The 16,745-nt window shown below is 44.1% G+C and overlaps 1 protein-coding gene across 1 annotated transcript in view; it reads left to right on the top strand.

Annotated features, from left to right (window-relative positions):
• The first annotated feature begins 7,159 nt into the window (after positions 1 to 7,159).
• Positions 7,160 to 16,745, top strand: part of Kcnmb2 (potassium calcium-activated channel subfamily M regulatory beta subunit 2) — a 281,231-nt gene continuing 271,645 nt past the window's right edge. The window contains exon 1 of the mRNA XM_052731263.1: positions 7,160 to 7,607. The gene's annotated coding sequence lies outside the window, so the exon portion shown is untranslated. The remainder of the gene's footprint in view (positions 7,608 to 16,745) is intronic.

Consider the following 16,745-nt stretch of genomic DNA (forward strand, 5'->3'; position numbering starts at 1 on the left):
TTAATGTTTTTAAAGAGTTTTTGCATTTTAAATTTATTATGTGCCCATATGTGTGTGAGTGTGTGTGTGTGTGTGTGTGTGTGTGTGTGTGTGTGTGTGTGTGTGTGTAAGAGAAAGGAGAGAGAGAGAGAGAGAGAGAGAGAGAGAGAGAGAGAGAGAGGGAGGGAGGTGGATATGTTATGGATGTGCGTGTGTGTGTGGGTTCCTATGCAGGCCAGAAGTGGGCATCTCATCCCCAGGCATCTCAGGCTATTGGGAACCACCTGACAAGGGTTCTGAGAAGTGAACCTGCAAGAGCACTATGCTTACTTAACTGCTGAGCCATCTCTCTAGCACCAATTCTGCATATTTTAAGTTAAACTAGTTTCAACTGACATTTGAAAGTATAAATGTCATGCATATCTTGTGGGTTTCATAAGCAGCATGGATGTCCACAGAAGGCTTAAATCAAGAGTATCATGTCTCCTCAGGCATCTATTGCTTATGGTGAACATTCAAACATTCTTCTAGCTTTTCAGAATACACAGTAGACTCCCATCACCCACAGCCACCCTACCTTGCAACAACATACCACAAGTTCTAACTCCTTTCCAAGTTCAAGTCAGTACCCAAACTTCCTGCCCACCCTCTCTCCCCAACCTCTGACAAAACTCAGGCCACCCCCACTCTCAGCTTTGTGAGACCAACCATTTCAGTTCAACCTTTGGGAACAGACTTCTTGCTAGATGACAGTAGTCAAAACTGTAGCACCAGACTTATTCTAACATCAGACATTCCACTTGTGAGACCATGCAGCACCTGCTCTCTCCACATAGCTTGTTTCACTTTACACAGTGATTTCTGGTTCAATGCATGTTGAAGCAGAGAACAGAATGTCCCGTTTCATGGCAGAACGGTACTGTGAGTATGAGCCTCATATTTTTACCCGTTTATCAGCTTTTTGTGACCAGTGTTGTCGTAAACAAGTGAGTCCAGATGTGTACGACGGTTTCATTTTATTTGGTTGGGGGGCGTGTATCTAGATGTCCACTTTAGTTTCCATAAATGTTTTGCTTTTTTGGAGAAACTGCAAACTCATCCCCCCCATCTCTATGCTCCCTACCCATGCATGCACAGTCCCTTCCATTGCTAGCACCCTATTCCAGAGCCTGAACTGAAAACCACTATTGTCCGGTGCCTGCATTTCACAGTCAGACCCACAGTGGTGTTGTACACGACACGAGCCTAGGCAAATGCATAGCAACATGTATTTGCACTTGCAGTACCACACAAAGGATCGTCATTGACCCTGAAGAGATTCTATCCCTCATGCAGTCAGTCTTCCTGTGAGTCAGCTCCTGACTATCAATGAGTACACATGGTCTCCCAAACTCTATCATTTAGTTTTCTCCAACAGGTGCCTCTTCCTTACTGATATGTGTCTAAGTTCCCTGTATCTTTTCATAGAATGCTGTTCTTTTCTTTTTAGCACTCAATGTACTGAACTGCCTGGTTTAGCAGAGTCTACCCATTCACCTGCTAAAAATTTGGGCCAGTTTTGAGGCAGGTGATAATAAAAAAAAAGCTGTGGTAAGCTCTGTATAGCTTTCTGCAGGAACATACCTTTTCAACCCTTTTGGGTAAATTCCAGGGAGCCGTGGTAGATGGATCAAATGTGTCCCAGGCCATTTATTCTACTGTAACTGAATTCTATAGAGTGGGTGGGTGACTTATAAGAAGAGAGATAAATTACACAACATTCCAGGGGGTATGGAAGTTCAAGGATAGAGGCCCACCTGTGCTTGCTGGAAGAGACTTCTTGCTAGATGGCAGAAGGTGAAAAAATAGCACAAGACTTTGGTTTTTAATCAGAAAACTATTCCCACTGCAACTTGCCCACTACCATGACAGCATAGTCCCTGGATGGGGCAGAGCCCCCAGACTCTGAGCTCTCAGGATCTCGTCTTAATAGTTCACCTCCTCACTGTCGCACTGAAAACCAGACTTCCCCATGTTCACTGAGGGGCGTTCAGAGTCAGCAGTATACTGATTGCTGAGTTTTAATTCCTATGCCAGACCATCAAATCAATGTGCACCCTTACAGACCACCAAATCATCCTCCCGTGTGCTGGACCATGCTCACCCTCACCACCGGGAACAAAGAGTCCATGTTGCTACCTGTCTTGGGTACCCTTCAGTGCCATGCCTGTTCCCCAAACTCACTCTTTCTGACTGAAACCTAGGGGCAGCCAGGTGTTTTAGTCTACATTTCCCTGCGACTGTGGTATGGGATAGCTTCTCATCTGCTTGTTTTACCCTTGTATCTTTTCACTGGACAGCTCTATGTTGGACTTGGGGTGTGTTTTTAACTGGGCTGTTGTTTCCTTCTTGTTGAGCATTAAAAAAGTTCATTGTCTAGTTCAGGTATAGTCCTGCATGAGAAGTATCTTCTTCAAACATTTTCACTCAGCCTGTGGCTTCTCTTTTATTTTTCTATTTATAAATTCTTTTCAAGAATTTTCCTTCTGATGGTTATGTGTCTGGGTTTGACAAAGTAAAACCTTTTGCCTGGTAAAGTGTTGGAAGCTTGGCTTCATTTAATGCAAAGAACACTGGGTCATATATTGGAAGATGGACATTCAGCCTGCCTATTCTTGAAGAGCTACTTAACTTCTCTCTTCAGTTTCCACCAAGTAAGAAAGAGCTGTTAATATTTGCCCCTCTGGACAGATGCCTCAGTCAGTAACGCACTTGCCGAACAAACACGAGGACAATTCCCAGAAGTAATCCTAAAAAGAAAAAAAGGCAAGGCAGTATATGCTTGTAATCCCAGCACTGGGGAGGACCTCGGGGCTCTTTAGCCAGCTAGCCTAGCCTGCTTCGTGAGTTCCAGGCCAGTGAGAGACCCTGTCTCAAAAGATAATGTAGATGGTGCCTGGGGAACAACATCCCAGGTTGTCTTCTCTCCTCTCCAAGCATGCACACACGTATAAGATAGACACCTGTACAAAACCACACACACACACACACACACACACACACACACACACACACACACACACACACACACACAGAGGGGGTGGGGGAGCGAGACCTGCCTTGCCTCTCATTGATTTTATTCTGAAGTAACCAGTGTAGGAGAGCAGGGCATGATGGCTTATACTTAAAATCCTCATACTCCAGAGGCTACAGCAGGAGGATTGCCATGGGTTTGAGGCTAGATTGGGCTACATAGTGAGACTCTCTTTAAAAAAAACATGAATTTAGTCTATACATGTAAACTTTTAAGGAATTATTACTTCATTAGTTAGCTTTCCCCACTGTTTTCTCTTCACTTCCAGGATCACACACTTCAGTCTACACTAGAGAACTACTTTCCTATGCACCTAAAGTAGAAGGATGCTCACTGCAGAGTGAGTCAGCCTCTGAATTCACAGGATAACAGGAAGGAAGCTGCTTCTAAACTCCCAGTTATTCCTAGAAAAATAGAGCAGAGCAAATGTTCAAGCTGCACTATTCAGAGTGTGAATTATACACCCCACAATATCATTATCGCTTGGATCTGTAGCCAATAGCTACAACTTCAAGTTATATATCTATCAAATTTTCATTTTATTAATGATGACTCATAATGATTGGATGTCCTCATACTTCCATTCATTAAACTATACACTTGCTGCCTGCGCATGTAAGCTGCCAATTCCAAGTTCACATCCCCCTCAACCATTCTTTAGTTCTCCCTCATTTTGTATTTGTTAACACACACACACACACACACACACACACACACACACACACACACACACACACATACACACACACACACACACACACACACACACACACACACACACACACACACACACACTTTGGAGAACAAGTTTTCTCCTGCACACTGGGGGAGCAGATGCTGTGGAAGTGCTACCCTACCATGCTGCAGAGGCTCTGAGCATTCTTACATTCTGATCTACCCCTGCCATGCCTGCCTTCTGCTGGTCCACACTTCCTCCTCTGGACAGGGAAGCTATGCTGGGAGAGACCAAATGCCTTCTTCACATCAGCTCTTTTCCAAAGGGCAGAACAAGCTTTCAGCATCCATGGCACAGGTTTCTCTGTTTTGGAAGAAGTAGACTTGAAAGATGCCTTGTGTCTGGATCTTCAACATGGGGTAGAATGAAAGAAACAGGTCCAGAAAACAAAACAGAAACGGAGGGGAGCTACTCTGTGGGACCCCAGAGGAAGATTCTCTCGCCCGACCTGTTTTCTGGGTGTGCCCCCATTTCTACTTGGTCCCTCGTGCTGCCTGCCCTTTCTTCCTACTTAGCCATCCATCTCTGCTCCTGTCTGGTTACAGCCAATGTTTATCTGAGTTTTCTTTGTTTTCTTTCTCCCTGATGAGCCCCATGCCACATCCCTGCCAACTTGCGGGGACTACTCTTGCCCTTTCATTTCAACACTGAATGCTCAAACAGGATAATGGTCTCAAAATCAACCCTGTTTACTCCAAATCCTGTGTCCTCTTCCAACACGGTGCCACCTGGAGACCTTCCTCCCTCTTCACCTTCCTCTTAGATCTCTTTTCCTTCCCTCCCTTTCCCTCCCCTTTCCTCCCCTTCCCTCCTATCCCCTCCTCTCTCCTCCCTCCCCTTCCCTTCTTTTCTCTTCCCTCCCTTCCCCTTCTTTTCCCTTCTTCCTTCCTTCACTCAACCATGCTCCTCCTTCCTCATTATAAAATCCATCTTACCTTGACCCCACACTTAAGGGACTGACTGCTCACTGCCTCTCAGAGAGATCCAGACAACTCACATCTATACTAAAGCATCCCTAACATCCCTGCCCACTCCAGCTTTCCACTGCGTGGGGACCACTGCAGAGCATCTGCTGAGTTATCACAGGAGGGCCGGAAGGACGGGTCCATTGGGAGCACCTTTTGGCTGGGATCTTTTCCTGCCCTCCTCCCTCCCCCTCTTCTCATTTCCTTTTCTCTTCTTTCCCTCTGTCCCTTCTCTCCAAACTGTAGACATGTTGCTTACAATGGTGCTTAGCTTCTCATCTAGGAAAAGTCTGGAGTATATAATTTATGACATTACTGTTGCATCATTTAAAAAGAGAACATCACAAATATTCTTTTATTGAAATAATTCTCCTGTTACAAATGGTGGGTGATATGCTTACCTATTAAATAAAAGTTTCCATAAAATCCTGAAGAGTTCCCTTCTAACAATTTCATTTTGGAATGTTTGTGCCCTCTGGTTGGAGTGTGAGCAAGAGTGCCTGGGAAGAAGTCGTGTCCACAAAGACTGAGGGACAGATAAGAACTTCAGTGATGTGGACACATTAGAATGTTGCAACTTCCAACTTAATTATACTTTATCTTGGCCTAGCTACCAACCCAAAAGCTAAGAATGTCATCAGATAGCATCCTAGGCAACGAGACAGATTCCTCCATCTTGCTGTAAGTACCTCTCTGATGTCCCCACCAATGTATTTTTAAAACCCCTTGACTAATAACTGGCTTTGTTCTAACTCCAAGAAACTGCTTCCACAGGGAATGTGGAACCTGGGTCATCTAGCTCCATATTTCCTGAGCTCTGTCCATTCAAGTTTGGCTTCAGAATAATCTCTGATTCTGTTTGAGATGAGAGCTGTGTTTTGCATCAACAGTTGTGTGAATTGTCCAATTACCATGAGACTGAGGCCCTGATGACAACAATCTTCAGTTCTTTGCTCTTTAGAACCGTGAATAGTTAACTATTCTTGCAAGAAATGCTTTGTCTTAGATGCCCAGGTGATGAGCGAAAGTTCTTTTAAAAAAATGTTTCTTTTCTATCTGAAGAACTGAAAACAAAAGAAGAGAAAAATCTTCTTTCTGTTGCAGCAATCCAATGGACCCAGGATTATTTTTCAAAATTCAAATTGTACATTCAGACCCAAGGTGAGCTCCAAGGAAATCATGTAAGGACACTCACTTAGAAAGAAATATGATTATGGTTTGTGATACAAGGAAGGTCTTTTTTTCCCTTACCAAATCACATTTATTCCCAAGAAGAAACTATAACCAGTCAAATAACAACTAAAATTCAAATACAATCAGGACATATTCAAACCAGCAGCCAGGAGCTTGGGAAAAAAAGAAAGAGAGATGAAAGAAAAATCTTTAGACAGATACAAGAGCAATTCTGATGTTCAGTTATTGCATAGAATAGGATATGGGTCTGCTCAGTGCAGTACTTCCAAACAGCACACACACACACACACACACACACACACACACACACACACACACACACACACACATACACACACACACACACACACACACACATACACACACACACACACGCCACAATTAAACTGTGGTGATTTACAACCATTCCCCTTGCAGTGGTATTCCAGAGGGTCATTGGTAGTGGGCTTATGTTGTTTGTTATACACTGCTTAATTTCTATTCCACAGACCAACGCAGAACATTCCCATCCATATTGCATCTGCTGTTGTCTAAGCCCCTCCCTTGGAGCCGACCACTCAGTTTCCATAGTAACTACTATATAACTATGGTTCTGAGGTAGCAGAGAGGAAAAAGAAAAACAGAAGAAAAAGACTAAACCCAAGGAGTTGGAGCATAAAACAATCGCTACCAAGAACTTTTATTTGTGCATCCCTGTCTGCAAGAATACTTTTCAGAGTGATGTTTGCATCCACATAGTAGCTTCATCTCTTAGTGCTTCCATAGATGTGAATGTGCAAACAAACAGTGTCAAGACATTGCAGCCATCCAGAGCCCCTCTGCCCACCATTCATCCTTTCCATGTCGATAGTAAAAGGATGACCTCAAACTGGAGCAGAGAGCTTGCAGCTGGCATGCCCGAATGAGTTAATCTGGCTACTGATGCGTGCATCCATTTGATACCTCTTTTGAGATTTCAGGTAAGTACTTACCATAAGGCAACATCAGTCACCCATGGCAACTTTCCCTGTTTGAAAGGATGGTCTCACCTAGCTCTGGAATTAGCTTCTTTTTCTAACTTGAGAGAGCAAGAGTCCCTTGCTGGGAGTAAAAGGATCTCTTGGGGATTCCAAAGCTGTTTTCTCCCAAGTTCACACTCCTTATTTACAGGCGGAGTTCTTTCTTCGGAGGAAGTTAGAGGATTTGGAAATCTGACCCCACAGGCAGGGTGGTGGCAGAGTGAGGCTGGCTCCCTTTTCAGTCTGAAAATTCGAAAGCAGTGGGGAAGAAATGCTGGACCTATCACAGCGATGCTAACAGACAGCCTATTACAGTATTTAATAAAAACAGAAGCAGCATGCCTGTCATAGGCTAATAAATCCTACCTCCTGCACGCTTTTAAAAACAGTCTGAAGCGGCTTCCACAGAGCTTCAGAGAACTAATCTTAAGCATGGCTGTCTAGCGTGCCCGTCACTCCTATTGTCCTTCCAAACTCTTGCAGACATTTTGAGCGAGGACTACTAAAGCCATGAGTTAGCGAGGGTGTGACATCAATGGTCCACAAAGGCTGCCAGCACGAAGGGTAAAGATGAGTGCCGGTGGCTGTGTGGAGGACTATACGGGATCGCTGCCCTTAAAAATTAAGCGTGGCTTTTGAAGAAGATGTGACAACTACCGGAGGTAGGATTTGCATGTAAAACAAAGGAATCTGTTGCTGTTTGGTGCTTTTTGTTGTTTGATCGGCGCTGGGGTGCTGTGTGGGTCAGAGATTGCAGCCAGGTGCGACGGAGAGACTGGGTCAGCTTGGGGCTCCACGTAGACCAAAACACAAAACACAGTGGCCAGTGTGAGGTTTTATGGCTGGAAAGCCTCGCGGGCGGACACACTGGCTCCCGGCTCGCTCGCAGCCTGCTGAGTGTGCACTCCACGTTGCTTTTCGTGGAGTAGAAGGCTTAGAGGTCATGGGGAAAACAGTTCGTTTCTTACCAGTGGTGCCACATAGGCTTGGGAAGGGGCAATTGAAAGAAGACTTTGGTGGGTAGGAGGCAGAGAGATCCAAGAAAAATAGGGGAGGAAGCTGTGCTGAACTTGAAACCTGTTAGGTAAATATGTTATTCCTGTAGTCAGTGTGCTTTGGTGGTCAGAGGGTAATTCGGAAGACACTGAGGGGTTTCCCCCATAATCTACAAGAGAAAACTGGTTACCTCCGTCCATCTTGCATATTGAAAAGCTGATCCACACCACTCTGTTCCTATTAATGGCTCTTAAAAACAGACCCGGAGTTTGAGACTAAAGAGGGGGCTTTCTCTGTGTTCCTGTCTTGCCTTTGAACAACTGCCGGACAGCAGATGGAAATGGGGATTTATTAGAGGTGAAGGGCTTGACCTTTTATTTTGTTAACGAACAGCATAAAAGCATAATTCTCCTTGAAGACGAGAGGGGCAGTTGGGTTCCACGGTCGGGGAGGAGGGGGTAATGAGTAGACCTGGCTAGGAGCTACAGCTCCTTGAGCTTCAGATGGGATCTGTGAAGCTCCACTAGAGAAGGACTTCAGGACCCACCCGCTGAGATTTCAGAGGCAAAAGTACAACAATCCAAAGCCAGTGTTTCCGCAATTTGATCCGTGGTGCCAGTTTTGTTCGGTCATTGCATGTGACCCTCAGTGTGAAGAGGCAGGGGACAAAGCCAGTGCGTCTGTCCCTCTGTGCTGGTGCGCCCTTTCCCCGTGGACTTCACAAACTCCACGCTGTAAAAATAATGCTTCCTATTTTGAAAAAAAAAAACATACAAAAACTGTGTTGCAATGCATGGATTAGCTATAATGAACAGCAAAGCTTCAAATGTTCACATTTATAAAGAATGTAACATTCTCCACTGGTCTATAACATCTACATAATGCATTATAAATTAAAAATAAGTGTTAAGGACAATTACAGCATGTTAGTTTTCAGCTAGATATAAATACTGGATTAAGGTTAAGGGGGATTCCTGTGTGTTGAGCTCCTGTGTACACACTGCCGTTTACACATAAACTCGAGACCATTTTCCCATGGTCAAGACACCTCTAAGCTTGAAGTTGTGTGTCTGGTTTTCATAGCAAAACGACGGACATTACTGAGTCAGCTACCCAGTCCTAGCTGCTCTTTAAGTGGCCTGGGGCACATGGTTATGAATAACTGGTTTTCCTAAGACACAGTTTGCGCTTCTTTGTGGCTAGTGGAGAGCGTGACCTTGACCTTGTGAAGTCCTCAACTTCAGCCAGGTCTCTGGTGAAGAATCTATGCCTAGAAAAAGACAGAGTTCAGGCTTCACAAACACGAATTACGTCACAGAAGTTAGCAAGTGCGCGGTACTGCTTTCCTTGATTTTAAAAAGACTTTTCCTGGCTGTAGTCTAACCAATTTTACCTGAATCTGATTGTATCAAGTATTTCTTTGAGGGGCAGTTTATGCCATGAAAATAACCATGGAAGGACAATTGTATTGCAGTCATGCTCTAACACTTGGTGATAAACTGAAGTGATTCCACACTGCTTACAGATCCATAGAAAAGCCCTTACACTGAACCTGGCTGGTGTGTGTCAGTCTGGATTGTACCCCACGAGAATGAAAACCAGGGGGAAACAAGATGACTTGGGTTTTCTTTTTGTCAGCTATGAGGAAAGGTGAGCTGAGTAACTTGGTCAGTCTACTTCGTGTGATAAATTAGCTCCACGGCCCATTTCTGTTGAGGTACCAGCCAGAGGCTCCCCCATCATCTTCCCCTTTCAGCTTCTGCTCCATCTAGTCATGAAAAGCAAAGCCTCCTCCAGCTACACAGGAAGTGTGGCAGGCATCCTCCCTGATATAAAAAATAAACAAGGCATCTGTCAGTCTTGCTGTCTCAGTCCTCCTGGCAGCAAACCACCATCTCAGTCACCGGGGTACCAAGGCTCCACAGTGATCCTTCTTTTCTGTCTCCCTGGTCTACACCTGGTCTACACATGCAGCCGCCACTCTACTTGGATCTACTAGACAGGACATTTCTCACACCGACACCACCTTCTCTTCCAGAATCTCTCTTCTCTTGGAGTTAATAATAATAATAATAAATCTTCCCCCTCCAAATCTCTGCTATAGGATCAAGTAGAAAAGTAAACCAGAACAATGTATATGCAACATAGCCTTGATTACAAGAACATATGTGCAATTGTGCAATATAGTTCAACTTACAATATAGATATGCAATATAAACCTAATTTTAAGAATACATGTGTATATTGAAAAATAGACAAAAATGTACATCAACAGCAGCTTTCTCACTATGGTGTGCATATTTTTGTGCTTGCTAAGATGTTTTGTGGGAAGTGTTATCCTAATAGTCACAAGACACATATCATAAAGCCTACTCATACCTCCTTTTCTATCCATGCTACCATTCCACCTTACTTCATTTTAGCTTACTTCACAACACCAACTATGTCTTCATCTAAAATTCCAAAGTCATTTGTTTGTGCAATCGAGATAGTGCAGGTGAAGTTTCTCTTCTGAGGCTCCTTGGGTTTTTTTATTTTTTTTAGTACACCTTAAGGAGCTCAGCATTATCCTCTCTCCAATACTGACATCTCAGAGGATGCCTAGAGAAGAAGTGTGTGTGTGTGTGTGTGTGTGTGTGTGTGTGTGTGTGTGTGTGTGTAAAATTTCTATTTATTTTTAAGGTTTTAAAATTATTTTTAATTATGTGTATACGCCTAAATGTGGGCATGTGACATGAGTTCAGGGCCCCACAGAGATCAGAGGCATGAGACTCCCCAGCAGCTGGAGAGACAGACAGTTTTGAATTATTTGAAGTGAATTCTGGGAAAGCAGTTGGACAGGTCCTCCCTAAGAGCAGCAAGGTCCCAGCCACTGACCTGTCACTCCAGGCCCTTTTCGTTGTTTTTTAAATGGAAATCAGTTTCAAGTTCTTTTCCTCATTCTCTGATTAATCTTAAAATGTTGGAGTGTTCCATGGATCAAGTGTAAATCTCTTTCTTCTTTATCTCTGTTTAGGCTCCAAATATGTCAAATCCTGTCTGGGGTCCTTTAAGACTATCCATGTCCACACAACTCACAAATTCTCAGCCCTACCCTAGACTCCCTACTGACATACCTAACTTCCTACAAACCAGTTCCTTAAACATCGTATAGCCATCTCACTCCTGCTATGCTCTAAATAATCAAATTTCTGGATTTCTACCTGACCCTCCTTTCCAGTGTCACTGGAGACTCCATTGTTCCACTTTGTCAGAAGAAAACTCTGGAAGTCTTGGAATCCTCTCATCCCCTCACAGGCCATAGTGCCTATACTCCCTGCCCGTACCTTCAATATAGACCTAATACTATCACTGTTCATTGCATTGTCTTTCACCAACCACCGAAATGAGTAGATGTTTTTCACAATTGATCTATTCCTCTGCTTCCTTCTGCTCCCATTCAGTTCTGTCTCCCAAATCAGTGTCGTATCAAAATGGAAATGAAACAGTATCTCTTGTTCAAAAGACTCCCTTCTCTGTGTACCCGCCTACCTGCAGGTTACAGTCAAAATCTTACAGGGGTGGAAAGCCTGGCTCTTCCCTCCCCATTCCCAATCCACTGTAGCTATGCTGGCTGCAGGCAGAGTCCTCAAATTTACCCACATCCAGATCTTATAGCCTTCGCCTCTGCCATACCCTTCCCCTAGAAAATCCTTCTTGGTTCTGAGTCTCTCTGTTTCAGGTCTCTGTGAAAAGCCCTCTTATGGAGTAGGCACTCAATAGGCATTGGCACATGCCCGAGCAAGTCGCTCAGTGTAGGAATTGAATGCTTTTCCTCATCAAAATCCACTGTAGCATTAGATCCCAAGCATTCATTATTTTCAAACTTGGGGCCTAAACTCTGCGCCTGAACATCCTGCTGCTTTTCATAGAGAGATACCAAATACCTTGGACAAGTCAAGGAGATTTGCTAAGGGATTTTTTCCCCTTCTCTCTGCATAGGAGGGGGAAACACACCACTGATTCTAATCTATGTCAAAGGAAACATAAATTCAATTTGGCTGAATTTGATCTTATCCAAAAGTTCAAAGGAACACTACGCATCGCCTACGAATGACCATGGGTGTACAATGCCCCGTCTTTCCTCTGCCTTTCTGTGTTGATCCTGGAAGGAAGAGCAAAGACACGCCAGAAGGTTCTAGTACAGCCTGGGACACTAGGCATCAATCAATTGTATCCAACAACCGTGCTATTGAGTCACATTCTCCCCTAATCCACGAGGTCTGCTTAACAGTGGTGTTCTCCTCTGTGTAAAGTACACTTCCTTAAATAACTATATTGCAATAAATGACCTTATTGCCCAAAGTATATAGAAGAAATTCTGTCCACGATTTCTACAGTTTCAGAGTCTAAGGAGGTGGTGTGCTAGAGACCCAGCATCCAAGAACAGAAACCTCAATCTGAATCTTAGTTTCGTTTTCCTACATAGTGCTGTTACCTTGGGTAAAGTTGTAACTCTTAACTAGCCCCAGTTTCCTCCTTGGTATTTGGTGACAAAAATGCTTACATCTGGACTGAAGATTAAAGACGACTGTGTATGCCCCCTCTCCACCAGAATGCCTGGAGCAGAGAACCTTAAGAACGTTTCCGTTACTATTCCATTTGAGTTCCCCACCATGCCCCAGCCATAGACATGGCACTTCCCATTGAACAGATGAGGAAATTAAGATATGGAAAACCTCAGCAAACTGAGGTCGAAGGGCTTGAAAGCTGTCCCATTTACTCTCCTTTCAGCCATGTGGCCTCCTGTAAAGAGAAGTTCAGGTTAACCCCATTAACGTAATGAGTGACTCAAGGCTGCCATGATCAGAGACTTTTTATGGACCAGGATTTTCCTTCTATGAACAACATGGGCAGGATTTCTTTCCTAGGCCACAAGTACACTCCAGTTTCCAGGAGGCAATCTAAACGGGAGCAGATGTGCACACTCAATGAGATGAAGCAGTGGAAAACAGCTTTGCCGTGGTGAATACCGAACTGTGAATCCCAGCTCTGCCTGCTGTCTGCTGTCCGGCTTGCTGAGCCTCTGTCTCCCCAGCAGAATTGCAGACAGACAGCATACATGCGGAATTCATGGGGTCATGATGATTATGTGTCAAGACTGTGCCTGGTAAAGATAAAACGTGTAGTACATATTAACTATTGTGATCTGATATGAAATCACAAACATTAATTATACATATAAAATATACAGAGAGATTTTGTTTAAAAAATATCCTTTATGTCCATTTAATCCCAGCACCCAGGAAGCAGAGCCAGGTAGAACTGACTGTAAATTGAAAGCCATCCCATTCTGCCTATTAGGTTCTAGGCCAACCAGAGCTACAAAGTGAGACTCTGTATCAAAACAAAACAAAACAAAAAACAACAGAACTTTTATGGGTTCCTCACTTTGTTATGATTTTGGTCACATTTTTTTGTGCTGCAGCTCGAACTCGGGGCTTTGTGCACACTAGGTAAATACCGTCTCCCGTCTCTCACGGAGCTACATTCACAGAAGTGTTTCTTCTTTGGTATTGCTTGCCTCCACATCTGTTCAGTAGGCAGCATGAGAGTTCTTAGCATCAGGTATTACACAGGAGTTCACAGCTGTGAAGCGCCAGACAGGACCAGAGACAGATTCTGCTGAAATGTGTGACATTTGTTCATTTCTTATTAGGCCCCAAAGAAAGAAGCAGCCATGAAGACAAAACAGGGCAAGAGTCTGTCTCTCTGAGACGCCAAACTCAATTATATAAATTCAAGTACCTGAGACAGAACCTCAGCCACGCACCCTGGGCTCTGGGCTTCAGTGCTTCTGGTGTCCTAGCTGTCTGTGGCTGCAGTGGCTAGCTCCCTAAGAAAATGTCCTCATGGAAACATAACGGATGACACAACATGCTGTCACATGACATGATGTGAGGTCAGGGCACAACATACATGCAATTGGCAGGTGGCCTCACCAGTTCTCCCAGGTTTGGCAAGGGTGTTTTATTTAAACCCTTGAGAAACTCTACAATGCTGAGCTCCTGCAGAGGTAAACACTCCCCTTTTCTAGTCAGCATGACCACTGTCCTGCCTCATGACTTCAAATTCTGAGACTCTGAAGCTTCTTTAAAGCTAATGCTTTGGGGATGTTTCCTTTAGTGTTGCTCAACCCCCCTTTGTAACAACAACCAGTTCAAACTGTAGAATCCCAAAGTATGGATACAACATTGGTGTAAAAAATTCATGGACTCTTACGGGCTGATTTTTAAAAGCTCTTTACAAGGTAGTCCTTTTCATTCCTAGAATATCCTTTATGTATTTCCAACCTGGCCCTATGACACCATGCTGTGGGCTTTGGTTCCAGAATCCCGCTCCTTCCCCAGCCAGTCAGCAGGACCTAGCAGCATTCTGGGCAGCATTTACATGTTTCTGGAATGAATCCATGATTATCAGTCTGCACTTGATGTCTCTGTGTCTGGTTGGACTTAAGGACAGATGAATCCCACACTTCAGCAATAGACTCCTGAGTGACATATTTATATGAATGAGCCTGGACCTGCAACCTTGTATCTGATTGTCTTCTTGTCTCCTCTATTTACATTCCCAGACCATGGCAAATGCATCTCCCAGTCTGGCTCCTTTTCCTTTCCTCCCTGCTGTTGGTCCGTGGTTGCTGGCTACCCTTATCTTTGTAAAGCATATGGTGGGATCTTGCCTTTAAAGCTGACTTCAAGGCTGACAGTTCACACAGCAAACACCTTAGCCCCTTTCTCATCAAAGCCAGGGCAACAGTGGAGCTTGGACGAGAATTTCAGTGGAGGAGGAGGAGAGGGTACACATCAGTATAGAAGATGGTTGTAATGCCAGGCAGGTAGACTATGGTTTAGACTGGCTAGCATGTATACAAAATAGAGAGATGTCACATGAACCCATATACAGATTTCCTGACACCTTGGTGCTCTTCTTGAGTGGGAAGCAAAACCTCAAAAGGTTTTGGACCTGGCAGTTCATTTTCAGTTTGTATCCTCTTTGGTAAAATGGGGTGAGAGGTTTAGCTAAGCTTGTAGTAAAATGTGTAACTAAAAAGTTAAAGTATACTTTTTTTCTCTTTATCTTTGTGTGTGTGTGTTCACGTCTGTAACTGCAGAGACACACATGCAACCACGTACTTGAGGAGACTGAGGAATGCCTTGGGTGTTGGTCTTTGCTTTCCACCTCCTTGGAGACAAGGTGTCTTGTTTACTGCTGCTTGAGCCAGACTTGCTGGCCTGGCAGTTCCTGGAGATTCTCCTGCCTCTGTCTCCTGTGTCACAGTGGGGTGCTGCTATTACAAACACACACTGCTATGCCCGGCTTTGCATGGCTTTTGGGCCATCTGAATTCAGATCCTCATGCTTGAATGGCAAATACCCACTGAGCCATCACTGTTCAATGCCTAAAGTTTAATTTGTAATCCAGTAATTAAGCTACAAATTTATTGAGAGCTGGAACACTGTTTTTATAAACTCCCAGGTGAAGAGAATTGCATTAAGAATATATATACATGTATATATATATATATATATATATATATATATATATATATATATATATGTATATATTACTTTAAGATGTCTTTAAAAATAGCATGATCAATATACTCATTCCTCTTCACCTTCTTCCCTGAGGTAAAGCTATAGAGAAAATAGATAAATGTTTTATCTGTATTTACCAGGCCACGAATGCAGCCAGGGATTTGGGATTCTACAAACCACATAAATCTTAATTCCACAGAATCCCCTCTTCGTGTTGTGGAGCAAACAGTGCTCTTCTGAAGGAGGGAGGAAAGAGAAGTTTGCAATGTCTAATGGTGCCTGTTTGTTCCTAGACTACAAGACTCCCAAGCTTCTCAGTGATTGGGAATCATTTGCAAAATCCATCCACGCCAGCTTCTTTTTTTATTGTGTATGTTAGTGTGTCTGCGTGGACAGGGGTCCAGAAGCATAAGTCCCCTGGAGCTGGCGGTCCCAATGATTGTGAGCTGCCTGACATGTGTGCTGGGGACCAAGGCTGGGCGCTCTGTATGTGCTTTTAACTGTTGAGCATCTCTCCACTCCCTAAATATGATCCTTTCAGAAAGAGGGCTGGATTTGAAACATTTTCAAAATAAACCCTTCAACTCTGTGTGTCTGGGAATTTCAATGAGTTTGGAGATGTAGATCAGAACATTTCCTTCCTCCTTTCATTCAGTTTTTTCCCTGAAAAGCTGAGAAAGGCCAAGTGCCTGCCAAACTCTTACACTGGAAGTGTCTTTCATAGTAAAACTCCTAGGAAGTTAAAAGTAGCAATTCAAGTGCAAATGTGGACTCTTGCTTTGCATCCGGTGAGGGACTCACTCTGGACAAGCCACAGAAGGTAGTTCATAGGAGAGTGATTACTTAAGAGGTCGTACTTGAGTATTCTGAGCTGGTGTCCAATAGGCACCTAAAAACTTCCCATAAAGAACCGTCAGAATTCGGGGCTGGGGAGGCAGCTCTGCTGGGAAAGTGGGACCCACGCAAGCATGAGGACCTACGTGAAGACAAGCTGGAGAGAGTTGTGTGTGTTTGCCGTTCCAGCCCCGGGGAGATGGAGGAAGGCAGAGACTGCCTGACCAGACAGCCAGGCCTACTCAGTGAGTTCCAGGTAACAAAGACAACTTGTCTCAAAAAACCAAGGTCCTGAGGAATGCCACCAGAGGTTGTCTGGCCTCCACGCACAGACAAACCACCTCCCACCCCCACTCCCACCCTCCCCTCAGAATGTGTCAGAACCAAATC

The sequence above is a fragment of the Peromyscus californicus genome, unplaced genomic scaffold, assembly GCF_007827085.1.
Source record: "Peromyscus californicus insignis strain IS unplaced genomic scaffold, ASM782708v3 Scaffold_9__1_contigs__length_137607984, whole genome shotgun sequence".
Taxonomy (NCBI): Eukaryota; Metazoa; Chordata; class Mammalia; order Rodentia; family Cricetidae; genus Peromyscus; species Peromyscus californicus.